Below are 15,335 nucleotides of genomic sequence, written 5' to 3'. Positions count from 1 at the left end.
ACTCAGCTGGAACAGTTGTACTATAAACCTGTGAACACAGTATCTCCAGGTCTAAAGGTTCTTTTTTTCCAAGAAATACTGAACATTCATTTAATGTGAAATCTCCTAATTTTTAAATGTTAGGAAGTAACTCACTTATAAGAAATATACTCCAAAGGACAAATAAAAGACTGCCACCTCTGGCTAAAAGCAACTACTATTGCTGGTGAATACTTTATTATGAGTATGCTGCCGTATATTATTATTATAGTGGCTGAGAGACGGGAGGGGAAAACCCGAGCCGGGGCTTCGGACCGATCTGGGTTGAACATCAGCTTCGCCTTAATGTGTGCCTCTTGCACACCCTGGGAGGGCAGCTGAGTCTCTGAGCAGGTTAAACAGGGGATGGCATCTACCCAGCAGAGCTCTGGTGAAGAATAAGTGAGGGCCTGACACCAGTCCTTGAACGTAGTCAGCAATCCATTAATATCCTATCATAGTTTTTTAAAGATTTTATTTATTTATCTTTAGAGGGGAAGGGAAGGGAAGGAGAGAAGTATCAATGTATGGTTGCCTCTCGTGAGTCCCCTGCTGGGAACTGGCCTGCAACCCAGGCATGTGCCCTGACTGGGAATCAAACCTTGATCATATGGTTTGCAGGCCAGTGCTCACACTGAGCTACACCAGCCAGGGCCCCATCATAGTTTTCAAGCTAAGGAATTTCACACCCCCAACAGCTCAGAAAGGAAGAAGGGCTGCTTTGGGGCTGCATGCAATTCACAGGGAAGGAGACAAATGAGTTGGGTGTGGCAAGTCAGAGTTCCTTAAAGTCACAGTCTTTAGCAAAAAAGGCCCAAGAACAGCCCTTAGAGCTGTGCCTTCAAAGATTCCCCATGGAAAACAAATTAAAAAACAAACAAACAAACAAAACCCGAAAAGCAACAGCTGAAGCACTCAGTCACTGAGAAAGATGGGAATTATCATTATCCATTATTATAAAGCCAGAGGGCAAGAAACTGCACTCTAGACTCGAATCCCGACAGGTCTAACCATCCAGAAGGTCCAGCTCTGCCCCACCTGGTCAGGGAGGTGTGGACGCGGTTCCAGAAGGAACGGTGAAACAGGACAACAGCGGGGGGCGTGGAGCTCTGTCCCCCGAGCCCCCCATTACTAAAAGACACCATCAAGGCCACCTGAGAGGCCTCAAGATAGGAAAGAAAAATTGCTGTTCAACTGCTAGGCAGCAGGTTTTATTAAAAACGAATTAGAAACAAACGAGGAAAAGGGGAAAAGAAACCCACGAATGGTGGCAGCTGCTGTCTGTTGCAAAGCTGTGCTTCCCAGTAGTTTGTTTGCTCCACGCTGTTTCTGCAACAAATTTTGAGGGAGGTTCTCCATTTGCTTGAAATATCTCAATTGTGTTTTCAACATTCATTTTTCTTGACTAAAAAGAACATATGAATGAAAAGAGTTGATGCAGGATGGTGACTACTAGCTGACTGAAGGAGTGTGGGAAGTGTAAAAGGGGTGGAGGGGAGGGCGGAAACAGAGACAGGGTGCAGAGTGGGGACCAGCTTCTGCACCAAGGGGTCACCCCATCTCATGGACCTTTCCACAGGGCTGGGGTTTAATGGATAGGTCTCCAGAGAAGCTGAACAGCTGACTTCTAGGCGCTTTCCTCTCCTTGAATAGTCCATTAATGGGTATATGGTCCAATCACTTGGGGCCAAGGAGGCACAATGCCAAGACTTTTGTTCCAGCTACTGGGAGAGAGGTTCTTCCCACTGGACATACCCAAGGGGACCAGAAGCAAAGGTCAGAGGGACTACAGACCTCGACTGGTGACCCTCTTGGGTAGGCAACCAAACTGAAAACAATTAGCAACTGAGGTTGGTTCCCCAGGAAATGGACTCTGAATTTCAATCACAGAGGGAGTTTACCAGCCTATGCACAGCAGGGGACTGAAGGGAGAAGGACTTGATGGGAACAGATAAAAGAGCTCAACTGGGAAGCACAGGACCTGTGGGTCTGGGGTGACTCTTCAAAAGTATCCTACCACGAGGCATGGGAGCCTTTATATCCCACCTCCACTAACTCATCATTGCATGCAGGCTGTCCTCCACCCCCATCCCAGAGGCTGTGGTCTTGGGTGGAGCAGCTCGCTTCAGCTGAGGACAATTCCCAGGTGAGAACCATCACAAGCTGCCTACACTCCCTGAAGGTGGATAATGAGGGCCTCAGTAGTGGAAAGCAGGTCTGGGTGGCACACCACCGCATCCACTACAGCATCATGGCTAGAAATGAGTAACAGTTTGGAACTAGAAGAGATTTACGAGCATCTGCGTTCTACAGTATGCTGACAGTGAAAAGGCAAAATGGCACAAGTAGAGTAATGGTATTTGCAAGGAAGGAGCTTTCTGAGACCCTAGGAAGCAGAAGGCAGGGTATTTATTTGTTCAGGGAGACTTGAACTTAGCACTGACCCTGCCCTTCCCTCTCCTCTACCCCCAATCCAAGCACCCAGAGCGCTAGGTGTTTGTGAATCTTCCCTCGCACAAATGCATGTAGTTTTTAGTTACATTCTTGTGGAATAGAGATATATTCTGAATACAGTAAGCACTCCGCTGTTTTCTCCTCTCTCACAGGGCTCTAACATATGGCCCTTGAGGAAACATAGGTTTGAACTGTATGGGTCCACTTACAGACAGATATTTTCTTTTTTTTTTTTTAAGATTTTATTTATTTATTTATTTTTAGAGGGGAAGGAGAGAGGGAGAGAAACATCAATGTATGGTTGCCTTTTGTGCCGCCCATGCTGGTAGTTAGCCTGCAAGGAACCGGCCTGCAACCCAGGCATGTGCCCTGACTGGGAATCAAACCATGATCGTCTGGTTTGCAGGCCCGCGCTCAATCCACTGAGCTATGCCAGCCAAGGCACAGACAGATATTTTCAATAAATACTGTACTGTATTTTTTTCTTCCTTACAATTTTAATAATATATTGTTTTCTCTAGCTTACTTTATAATAGGAATGTGCTATACATTACATATAACATACAAAATACAAGTTAATCAACTGTTTATGTAATCAGTAAGGCTTCCAATCAGAGGTAGGCTACTAGTACTTAAGTTCTGAGGAAGTCAGAATTTATATATGAATTTTCAGCTGCATGAAGGATCAGTGCCCCCACCCCCCATGTTGTTTAGAACCACCTGTCATTTTCCCTAAGGATCACCCGTGACCTCAGCCTGTCATCTGTAGTGGTCTTTTATCGGTCCTCTCCCAGTTGTCCCTCTAAATACTGCTGAGTGTCACCATGCTTGTTGGAAATATACCCCCTCTTTCTCTTCCAATGCACCACTCAGCCTCCCACAGATTGTTCCTTCTGCCCATATATTAAAGGCAAGTTGATCCCAAGGTTCTGTCTTCATTTTGTTCGTGCGCTAAAGATTTTGTCTCCAAATGCCCACCACATCCATCTACTCCACTCTACACTCATACCGTGGGCCTCACCATCTCTTGCTGGCACTAATTCCTTACAATCAGTTCTTGCCTCCTTTCAATCTATCCTTCAAACCAATCTTCCTAAAATAGACATTTCTAACCACAATAGGCAATGCTTTAAAATTCTACACAATGTGGTTCAAACTGAGAACAAGACCCTCCCATCCATAGACTTGCCCTTCATTCTCAGCCTTGTGCTCCATCCTGTTGTGCTGTAAGCAACCACCTCATGCCACTGGCCACCCCCCTCACACACCACACTGGGGTGTGTCTCTGCGCCTTGGTTATAATGTCCCTCTGCCAAGATTACTCCATTCTCTGACAGGCAAGCCAACCCTTGAAAGCCCAGTTTGCCACCTCCTCTGGGAAGCCTTTCTCTAATCAGTGCCAGCGCCCCTCTGCACTCCAAGTATGTTGTGCATACGCTCAATGATGACTGCTTTCACATAGTACCATGCCCTCTTCCATTTCTCTCTTTTGATGAATTACAAATGCCCTCAGAGCAGGGACTGTAACATATTTATCTTATCATTTCCCAGCACTTGGCACAGCGTCCCACACATAACTGCTAGCCATAGCTATTCACTGAATACTATTGATGTCTCACTCCCAGCGGCCCACAACATGTATAGAAAAAGTCACAAAAATTGGGATCAGAATGTAGAGCCAAAGGTCTAGCAAACTTGGGTCATTTATTTTCCAAACCAGACAAGCCGTCCGAGCCACTGCCCCATGGAACTTCCTTACCCTGCTCCCATTGCACAAAACTGTCACATGCAAAGCTCCTACAGTGTTTCCAGCTCTAAAGAAAATTCATAAAGCCCGTTGGTGCAAGTTGTGGCTCGTGTGCACCAGGCACGCAGGCTGTCAGCATGCAGCCAAGTGCAATGCAACCAGGGGAAGGAAGATGCTGTACCTAATGATCATGTTACAAAGACAGGAAAGCTAAGAGACAAGCAGCAGCTTAATTCTCCCTCTCGTGTTTGCTTAGCCACTCGTAAAGCCAGGATGGGCAGCATAAAAGAAAGTTACACACACCAAGGAGAAAAGAGCAAATCGCTGACATTTACCAAAGTCAGGAATCCCTGCTGGCTACACATGCCTTTATTCAGATCTTAACCTTTGCTGGGAGACTGAGAAGAAAATTTAGTTCTAAGGTAGTTTACATTATTTCATAATGAAATATAACTGCATCATTTCGAAAGGCGAGCTGTTGCATGAAAGAAATGTAACTTTTCAGCAAGTACTGATACAAGCAAATTTAGTTGTCATAATAAAAGTCACAATAGTCACTAACATTTCCTGAGTAGTTACATGCAGAGCCCTATTCTAAGCATTTTCTGTAAACAGGTAATTTAATATCACAGCTCCATCAAGTGGAAGCTACTGTTGTCTTTGTTTAACAGATGTGGAAACTGAGGCACGGAGATTGAGTGTCTGGTCAAGATCACAGCACGGGAGAGTTACCGAGCCAGCAACGCATAGCTGGTTTGGCCAGTCACACCCCAAACCCTGCGCTCTTAACCACTCAGGCTTCACCAGCTTCATGGAATCAGAACCCTCAGTCCCTGACTTCCCATTTGCTAGCTCTCCAGCCTTGGGCATGTTTCATGACTGCTCTGAGCTGCAGTCTCTTCTTCATCTTTAACACAGGGACAATATTGCCTCCCTCACAGGGTTACTTTGAGGCGTGTGGAAGTGTCTAGACTGGCTCAGGGCCCGATACACAATAGGGCTTCCATAAATATTAACCTCCTTTTTTTCTCTTTGAAAGACAGTTCACTTAATATACAAAAAAATGCCACAGAAAAATTTGGTCTGTATTTTATATTTTTTCAAATAATAAAATCAGTAAAAGAAAATGTACTCTTCCTATTGTTTTTTTAACTAATATAAATACTTACTTAGTAAACTGGGTCAGATATGTATGAACAGAAAGCTGTCTCTTTTGATATCAGCAAGACCACTGGGAAAACACGTTAACTTTTGGGGGCTCTTGGGATGTTGCAGTAAATTCTCTCTGTATCAGTCGAAATTCTAGAATTCAGACAACAGGGGCAGGCTTCAGCCTGACTTCACAGCAAGATGGAGAGATTTAAGATCTAGAAGTTAATATTCATAGTCACTGAGTTATACATTAATTCTTCCAGGTCCCTTAAATGATACTGAATTTATTGTAACACTAAATAACAACTGTAGACTAAATCCCAAAGTAGGACGATTGCTCCTTAGCATCATACACAGTGATACATACTCTTCCCAAAACCCCCTCCCTGCTCTGAAAATGAAATTAAGAGAATGACTGGGAGGGATCATGAGCAATGGCTTAAAAGACTCTAGACACCCTCTCTCCGAAACTCCTCTGGAAGACACGGTCATTCTGCGACGCACCTTTCATTTGATTCACCAGTCTTTGGGCATGGTGACACAGACCCCAGCAGAACATGGGTGGCTGATCTGGCTCTCCGAAGGAATGCCCACCTCCGGATTCCCTACTGACATCTGCCAAGGGATTGTGCTTACTCTAAACTCAGGGGCCTTAAAAAGACCAAAATGTTATTTCTCCTGGAACCGTATTTAGCAGCTGTTTGCTCAGTTTCAGCCTAACTGACAAGTATATGCTTACAAAAGCAAAACAGAACAAAGAAAACAGGAACAGGAGAACTCTCCAAATTTATCTTGAGCCTTCAGGCTTCTCAACAGCATCGTCCTTCCAAAGTAAGTGCAGGCGCTAGGACGGGCCATGCTGATGCAACACCCCCAGCCTAGGACTGCTGCACTCCCAGCCAGACACAGTCCCCCAAAGCTCCTGTACACCCACCTCCTCCCCTCCTTCCTACGCAGTGGGGGCTCAAGGAGTCAAGGTTTTGCCTTCCACAGGGGGTTTTATTCAGGCTCGGAGCTCCACCAGCATCCCCACTCCCACCTGCTGCGTTAGGTAGAAGCAGAGGGTGCTCCAGTCTAATAAAGAAAATAGACATGAGCAAGTCGCCACATGTACACAACTCACTGAATGACAATGGTAAGTGTCATGCAGGAAAGTAGGAGGTGCTCCAAGAGTATCTACCTGGGAGATCTAGAATGTTGCCTAGGTTTATCCTCATTAACATACTGCCCAAGCCATGCATCTCAAGTAGAACTGATAATTCAAGCAAAAAAATGTACGTATATGAAAATAAAGATAAACCTCTGCTGCGTTTTCTCAGTCAATTATCAGTATAGAACAAATTAAACTGCAGATCTACCAGAGGACGGGAGCAAAGCGTTGGGGTTCCTGTCTGGATGCTCCTTGCTCCTGTTGTCTGACCGCTCCTCTGTTGATCTTTCCATATGAAAAGAAGGATAATCTGGCCTGGCCTGCCTTTTTCCCAAGGTTGCGGGCACCTCCCCAGCTCCAGGTGCCCAGTGTCGTCCTTTGGGAAGGGTGTTCCTGAGTGCAGGATGATTGTAGGACGTCATCTGCCCTATACAGACATGCCTGGCTTGATGGCACTGGTGTCCTTGCACCAATACTACCTACCAGCTAGCTACGCCAGGACATGGTCCCAGCCAAGCCCCAAGGAACAGCATTCACGACACTGGCGGCTGCTTCCAGCCCTTGGGCCAGGGAGACCAGAGCCTCCCCACCTCCTGTTCAAAGTTCCACCTGTTATTGAACAGCCATGAGTAGTGAAAAAGCTTCCCCTGTCCCCTGCCCCTGCTCACCTGCTCCACTCTGGACTCTGTCCTCCAGTCTGTCCTCCCAAAGGCCGTCTTCACAATCAGATCTGAAACCTGGCTCCTCAGACTAACAGCTATAAACCTTAAACTACACTGATCATTATCACTGTCTCTGGGATCAACAACGGCCTACATGCTTTATATATACTTTCATGCTTAATTAATCCTCATGGCAATCACGGGAAATGAATATTACTAAACCCAATTTTCAGACGATGGAACAAAATCTTCAAGGAATTAAGTAAGTTGCCCAAGGTCAAACAGTGTGTAGTAGAAAGAGCAGCCAGGACCAGACTGTAAAGTCAGGATAAAAATACCTTGCGCGACGACTGTTCTGAGCATCAGAAACAACATACGTAAAGCGTTCAGCACAGTGTACGGCAGAGCTTAGCAAATCAAGCTACTGCTGTTATTCCTATTGCTGCTGGTATTACAGAAAGTTCCCCAAGGTGACAGACAACACTGATCAACAGTACAGCCAGGACTTCCTTCTCTACAAAGGCAGAAAGTAACTTGGGGATATGGGGCTGGTGAAGGCCTTGTGGTTTGACAGGGGGCCAGAGAAGGGCCGGTGACCTTAAACCAGGCGGACAAAACCAGCCGAGTGGCTGGAACCACAGAGGTTGAATGTGCTGTTGATGCCCAGGGCCTCTGCCTTCCCTTCAGAGCCTTGAGTCCTGGAGAGACCGGCCAAGTGGAGTCACAGTTTCTCTCTCTCTCTTTTTTTTTTTTTTGCTTACCTTTGCCATCAGCTAGGAGGAACAGTGACTGCTTTAAGTTAACTGTTTAACTGATAGTGAGAGAGAGTGTATCATGGTAGTTAAGACCACAGACCCTACAGCCATAAAGCCTGATTCTGATCCCAGCTTCACTGTTTACTAACTATATGAGCTTTACCATTATGTGTCTTCTCAGTTTCCTCAACTGTAAAATACGGTAATAGTAGTACCTACTACATAGGATTATTTGACAAAATAATTAATAGGTATAAAACATTTAAAGTGATGTCTGGCACATTGTAAGTGTTCAAAACCCTTTATTCTAGAATGCAAACTCCAAGAGGGAATGACCCTATCGGCTTCATTTACTGCAGTATCCCTACACTCAGATTAGTGGCTGGGACACTACAGATTCTTAATAAATATTTTCTGGATGAATGAAGTCCCTATGTCACCAGTTCTACCACTGAGAGCCACAGTGCAGCCAGGTCTCTGAAGTCTGGAGCAGAAATACCTGAGATCTTATCAATAAAATCACTTTCCCATTTTCTGAAAGAGCAAAGGGAGGCCAAGTAGGTCCTATAAACTCATAAAATCACAAGTTTTCCCGACAAGAGTGTTTAGGAAACTTGTCCAAGCTCTCACCTGGTTATCAGCAATGTGAGGTCAAGCCCCAAGTCCTTTGACTTCTAAGTTTCCCCCTGTTCAATAAAATCCTCTGATAAACCAAGAGGAATTACTCACTGTCTTTAAAAACAGTGGGCCTGGAAGGGAAGGGAGTAGGGACAGTGGGGAGGAGGGTGGAGAGGAAGGGTAAGCACTTGTATTCAGTCCTAAGTTCCAGGTAGTTGGGGTAAGAAATGAATTTAATTCATGCCCAGAACTGATGTAATGAGATCATGTATCTCTAATGTGTTGCCGACGAGATCATCGACTTCATAGGTCACACATGCATAGGAGATGAATAGAATTTTCTAAAATACAGTTTTCTCAGCTCACAGACTTTGCATATCCACACTCATATTTATCCATGCTAGCTCCTTACAGAACAAAGGATTCCATATAAATTGACTGTTGTTCACTGGCATACATTGGGCATGTACAATTAGAAACATCAGATCAAAAGAATCACCCGAGAAAGACTTAATAACATTAACTGAAATATTTTTTCTGATTTCGGCACACAGGTACTGTAATCCTTTGTCAGTTGTTAGGGCTCAAGGGCCAGGCCTCCTGGTGCTTCCTGACCTGGGGTTCTGGAGTCTGTGTGTGTGTGGATGAGCAAGGCCTGCTGCTCGCTTCAGAGACTATTTCCCAAGACACCCGCCGTCGGAGAGAGGCACACTCACTCCATAGCCAGAATGAGAAAATTCCCCAGGATCCTAAGACATAGACAGATTTTGGATAAGAATTGGGATCTGCACCTTCCAGAACTTTCTCCAACTCTCCCAAAGTCTGTTCAAGCTCAACATGGCAAGTTGCTCTGAAGGTCAACGTGTACATAAAGGCCCCCTACCTTGGACCCTTCCCTCCCGTCATCAGGCTGTCACAGAGATTACACAGCTGCGTGGGGAAACGTGTCACACGGTTTACGGAGCTCTGCACGCATGGGATCTCTCTGGGCCTGTCAGGACAGGGTAACTTTCCAGTATTCCCAGCAGCACGAGGTCAAAGTGATGGGAACCAGACTAGCAAAGACTTTGGCATTTTGCCTTTTCAAAGATGCTTAGATGAAGAAAAAAGATAGCAACTGCAGCAGATGAACTTTAAAGACAAGAACTGATTACCCAAATAATTAAGTAAGAATTAGGAAACCATCCAAGGTTCTATTTTAGAAGGAAGAGCCTAACCCTTCCCCCCAAAGGTATTCATTTGCCACCTGCTTACAACAGACCAACAACATTTTATATTTGCTTGGAAGTTTTTCAGCACTTCTCCCCACACCTGTAGGCAACCATGCAGCTGACAACATGCCCTCTCTGTGGAGGGAGCAAGTTAATGTTGGTTGGTTGGTGGGTGGGTGGGTTGGTTGGTTGGTTGGTTGGTGGATTGGTTGGTTGGTTGGTAGGTATTACTCTTTCACTTTCAGGATGGCCAAGAGCCCACCAACAGCTACCTGGGCGGGGGCCTGTCATCTGACCAACAGTGGCAGGAGCCCAGCCCAGTCCCTCACGTGGTGCCACCACAAATGGTCCAGATGGCTGGTTAATACCAACTCACACAGATTGTTTTTAACAGGGCTTCTCTGGCATCTGATTTACTTCTTTTCTTCAAGACTTTTGTCCCGATGGCTAGGCCAGCATGGATATATACTTTTTCCATTTTCACTTATCTGTTTGTTTTATAAGGCAGGTAATTTTGGGGATGGAAACTTTATATCATCTGTTCAAGGATCTAAAAAGATTTTTGGCAGATTCAAGTAGCTAAAACTAAATTTCTGTGTTTCTCCAGGCTTCCAAGGGTGTTGGATTTCCATTGTCAAATAACTTTGGGAACATTGGATTAAAAAGAGTAGCTGTGTGCCCTGGGTGCTGTGGCTCAGTGGACTGAGCACCGTCCTCCGAACCAAAGGGTTGCCGGTTCGATTCTCAGTCTAGGGCCCATGATTGGGTTTCAGGCCAGGCTCCCAATATAGGGTGTGTGAGAGGCAACCACCTTTCTCTCCTTTTTCCCTCCCTTCCCTCTGTATACAAATAAATAAATAAAATCTTTTTTAAAAGATTAGCAATGTAGCTCACTCTTTACTACAGGGCCTCTCAGAACCTTTGTATTAGTGTACCCGGTGAATCTCCAAAAGATGGCAAGAGCTTTTCACATTTCTCAAACCCAAACCCTCCTGTACAATACTTTTTTAAGGGATCTTTGTGGCTCTCTAAGCACTGGTTTTCTGTGGAGCCGGTTAGAAAATGATCATGCCTAGAGCATTCTTTCCTTTATTGTTCCTATTCAAACATTGATTGCATCTTAAGTTACTATAGCAAAAACTGCTCAATACCACCCAGTATCCATTCTCCCATTGTTCCTTAATAACAAAAATCTCAATGTTATTTCGGAGGCAATGCACCCAGGTCAAAACTCCATGCTCTAGTCTCATTGAAGCTAAGGATAAATGTGTGACTGAATCCTGGTCAATGATGTGTAAGCAGAATTGTTGTGTGGGACTTTCAGAAGAGTTGTTCACATGGAGCTGAGCTAACTGAGAGAAGTTCTCTTGTGTCCTCCATCCTCCTCCTTCCAGCTGCCTGGAATACAGATGTGATGGCTAGAACACTGCAGCAATTTCTGACCCTGAAGTGAATTTAAGAATGGAAGTCTCATGCTAGGGTATAACTGCAGAATAATAAAATGATCCTAAGCCCTCTGATGACTATAAAACTACCATACCACCACTGGACTGCCTATGTCTGGACTTCTTTATCAAGAGAAGAGAAGGTAACTTATCTTCCTCAACCCACTAACATTTTGGGCTTTCTGTTTGATGCAGCTGAATCCAACTGATTTGCTTTGAAGTCCACAGTTCAGATATTTTTATTTATTTACATTTAACTAACAGCCCTTTAAAGTACCCTTCTCTATTAGTCTTTGATCCTTGGTTAGAGGGGTCAGTCACTACAGTTCATCAAATATTCATGTTATTCCCTTGCTGGCACATTGTAGGATGGCACTTGCACACCCTTCTTTAGGGTGAGTTTAGCCAACATGATTTGCTGTGGCCAACGCGATGTGAGTGGAAGTGATATGCTCCTTTCGGATGGAATACTTAATTGCTATGTGAGATATTGTGGTGACGGTGGAAGCACATGTGGGCATGAAGCCTCCACTAATCTGTTCTCAGGAAGCTGATGAATAGAGAGGTCCAGACACGTCCTGGATATGTGGCATGGTTAAGAAACCAACTTCAGCTGCATTTCATCTCTAAGATTGTTATCACAGTGTATGCTCGCCTCTTCTGACTCATAGAATAGAAACTACCTAAAGATGGTGGCAGTAATCACCGTGTTGTTTCTTGCTTTATGATTTCTGAAACAATATTTGAGAAGAACCACTTTTTACTGGGTGCCTCAGGAGGCACTGTGCCAGAATTATTTTACTTATTCTCTGCATTGACCCTGTGAAGTAGATTGCTCACAAAAGAGAACGCTGAGGCAGAGAGAGGACCCCGTGCCGAAACACACATTCTCACCACCGTGTCCAACCTGTGGCATCTGAAGGCCACCCTGGAAACACCAAAAACCCTCAAGAAGCTGGCTGGTGATGTGACCTTTTCTGACAACAGAGAGGAAAGTAAAAAAAGAAAAATAAAAAATGCCATTTCCTTTTCCGTGGCTGGCCACACCCTATGTGGCCCAAACCAGGGCATGCTGGGGCTTGTGGCCCCTGAACCCCACTGAGGACAGCACCACAGTAGGTCTTCTGACTCCTCACCTGAGTGCCTTTGAACTCCAACCTGCCCTGTGAGCCACGGTCAAGGTAACCTAGCAGCTGAGAGGAACTAACTGGGCAACATTCTCTGACTGCTGGCAGGAACAGTAATAATCTCAGCATCACCGTGGCAACCTGACTGGAATGCTGGTTATTCACACAAAGGAAAACCAGTCTCCATTCAGACCAGGACTGCATTTTGTCTCTATTCCACTTTTCCCATTACAAGTTGCTACTGAAAAAAACAATGCTTCTTTTAAGAAGAATGTTTATTACGGGTCTGTGGTAAAATGGCATTTTTCTTAACCTAGAAAAATTTGGAAAGGGGTGAGGGGAGTAATACATCCTCTAAGAGATTTTATTAAGACAGACTCTATATAAACAGCAGTCACGGTCATCAGAGAACACGTGACCTATAACCAGGCCTCGGACTGTAGGGAGATGTCAACAGTACAGCATGGGCAATGGATCACTAACAACTAGATCGCATTACATTGACCAGTGCTCATCTCCTGGGTGCCTGCTTGTGCTGCTGCAAACCTCTCCTCCAAACCCTCCAGTGGCTCCACTTGCCCACTCCATCCACCCTCCAACTTCAGCCAATATCTTAAAACCTCAGCGTTCCCTTCTCTATGCATCAGCAGACTATTCACCAAGACTGGAAAATGTCTTATATGCTCTTATATGCTGTGTCCTTGTTCCTGCCCAGAAAGTGCCTTGCTCGCATCTCTGTCAAAGTCTTACCCGTCCTTCAAGGCCCAACTCAAATATAGTTCATACCTAAGGACCCTCCCATTACACCCATTAGAGTAAACACTGCATTAAACTGTAACCTGGAGACTGCCTTGAATGCTTCTGCCTCACTGCCCTGGAAGGCAACTCCCAGAGGCAAAGTGGACATCTCCATTATGTCTGAATCCCCCAAGATGATTGACAGGAGTACCTTCCACGGCAGCAGTGCAGCATGGGAGGATGAGTAGCAATTTGTGTATCAACTGATCAGGGTTTCAGTGGGGCTTTGGCACTTTCAGTTGTGTAACCTTTGAAAAATTACCTAATCTCCTTGAGCCACTTTCTTTACCTCCCAACAGGATGCTACTAACTGTGTGGTCCCTGAGCACCCAGGAGCCTGTTGGAAATACAGAAGCTTGGGCCCTGCCCAGACCTACTGCATCGGAATTGACATTGTAACAAGATCACCGGGTGATCTAGTCAGTGTTATTATTCCAAAAGTACTGATAAAACCCACCTAGCAAAGGTATAAGAATGCGTTTATGGAAAATACCCAACAAGGAGGGTGGTACATAATAAAACCTCACTAACTGAGAAAACCATTACTATTTAGTTCCAGTGAATGTATTGAAAATTGAACAGTTTGGTGTTGTGGGGGATTCAGGAATCATGACATGAGCTTGCCCTCAAAGAGCATGTCTAATTACTAGTCATAATAGAGAAAACTACGTGAAATATAAATGAAGGGAAGTGAAAGACTGTGGTTTAGAAAAGCAGATGAGTGAACCTGACTTCATCATTTACAGTTTTCCTGACACTGAGCAAATCCACCAAAATCCCCTAGCCCTTGGTTTCTTTTCCTATAAAATAGGAATAAGAATACAAGCAGGCTGCCTGCCTCTCAGAATTGTACTAACACTGAAATGAGACGAATGCATGGACGATTTTGTCAAATACAAAGCAATGGTGAAGTCAGTTTTTGTCATTAATACTAAAATAAAATGTGACCATCACAAATCATTCACTCACGCTCAAGGGCAGCCATCCTTGAAGGGCACATGAAGGGCAAAACGGTGTATCAAACCCACTGTGAGTGATGTTCACCTGACTTTACTTTTAGGGTTTGGGGATGAAGTTTTAATGGAAGGAACGGAGAGAGAGTGCCGAGGAGGGCAGCTGCCTCTGCCTTCTCAGCAGCTGACATGGTGAGAAAAGGGTCGGGGGTATCTACCTACCACTTCGAAAACGCTGGGGTGGGAGTGGGAAGGCTGCCGGCAGGAGTCCCAGGAGGTAAGGGGTCCCTAGCAGACCTGGGGCCCTCTCTGCTCCGGAGCCCAGGAGAGAACTGCAAGGGGAGTCCTGCGGGTTCCTGGTTGCCAGGCAGAACTACGAGAGGGCAAGAGCCTGAAACTGGATGGAGCTGAGGGGCAAACTCGCTGATGAATAAGGAGGGAACATTTGCTGGGGAAATTGCTGGGATCTGTTTTTCAAGAACCCCACTCTAACCAGATAGACAGGCAGAGCACAACGTACTTGTTACGGGAGTTCAGGTGGGTGCGAAGGCAATACAGGCTGAAAGCTGAAAGCACCAAGGGAGGCAAAGAGGAAAAGGTGCGCATCTGGGCAGTAAAATACACACGGGACCGGTATAAATAGAGGGGAAACAATGCTTTTTTTTAAATGGCATTATTTTAAAAGGATACGTGTTAATCACATATATCACTTCCGTAAGAAACGATAAATGACAGAAACATGTCTCTTATAGGACAGCACCTTCATTCAGCAAGCTCAGGTTACTTCTAGAGACCAGGGTTCCACAAGCATTTTAAAAGGGAAATCACTTTTAAGCATTGAACACATGGCTATGACAAAGTGGGAAATGCACATGGGACAAAGAACACATAAAGCCATCATTATTATTACTTTTTACAAGTACCATGTTTGCTCCAGGTGAGAAAGGAACAAGTATTCAGATTACGTGGCTGTAATCATCTGTCTGCATTCTCCTTTCCCACCTGAGCGTGCTTCCTCTCCCCATCAGGCAGGGACTGGGCTCCCTTCGTATTAATAGCCTTAGCAGTGTGCACGGTATACCCAGGACACAGAGGGCTCAGTAAACAATTAATTTGACCTAGACGGACAAGAAAACACACATAAGTTATTTACTTTATCTTTGGTGAAATAGAGATAAGTGGCGATGACTTCATATTGTACCGCATGAAGATAAGCATGCACAGTCCCTGGGAAGACTGAGTACT

General features: G+C 45.0%; 1 protein-coding gene across 4 annotated transcripts in view; it reads right to left on the bottom strand.

Moving 5' to 3' along the window:
- TNIK (TRAF2 and NCK interacting kinase) overlaps positions 1–15,335 on the bottom strand; it is a 348,375-nt gene that overhangs the window by 273,798 nt on the left and 59,242 nt on the right. The window lies entirely within an intron of this gene.

This window comes from Sturnira hondurensis, unplaced genomic scaffold (genome assembly GCF_014824575.4).
Source record: "Sturnira hondurensis isolate 20B ecotype Veracruz unplaced genomic scaffold, ASM1482457v3 Scaffold0005279, whole genome shotgun sequence".
NCBI classification, from domain to species: Eukaryota; Metazoa; Chordata; class Mammalia; order Chiroptera; family Phyllostomidae; genus Sturnira; species Sturnira hondurensis.
Note: the sequence above shows the minus strand (reverse complement) of the source record. Positions and strands in the feature narration are given on the sequence as shown.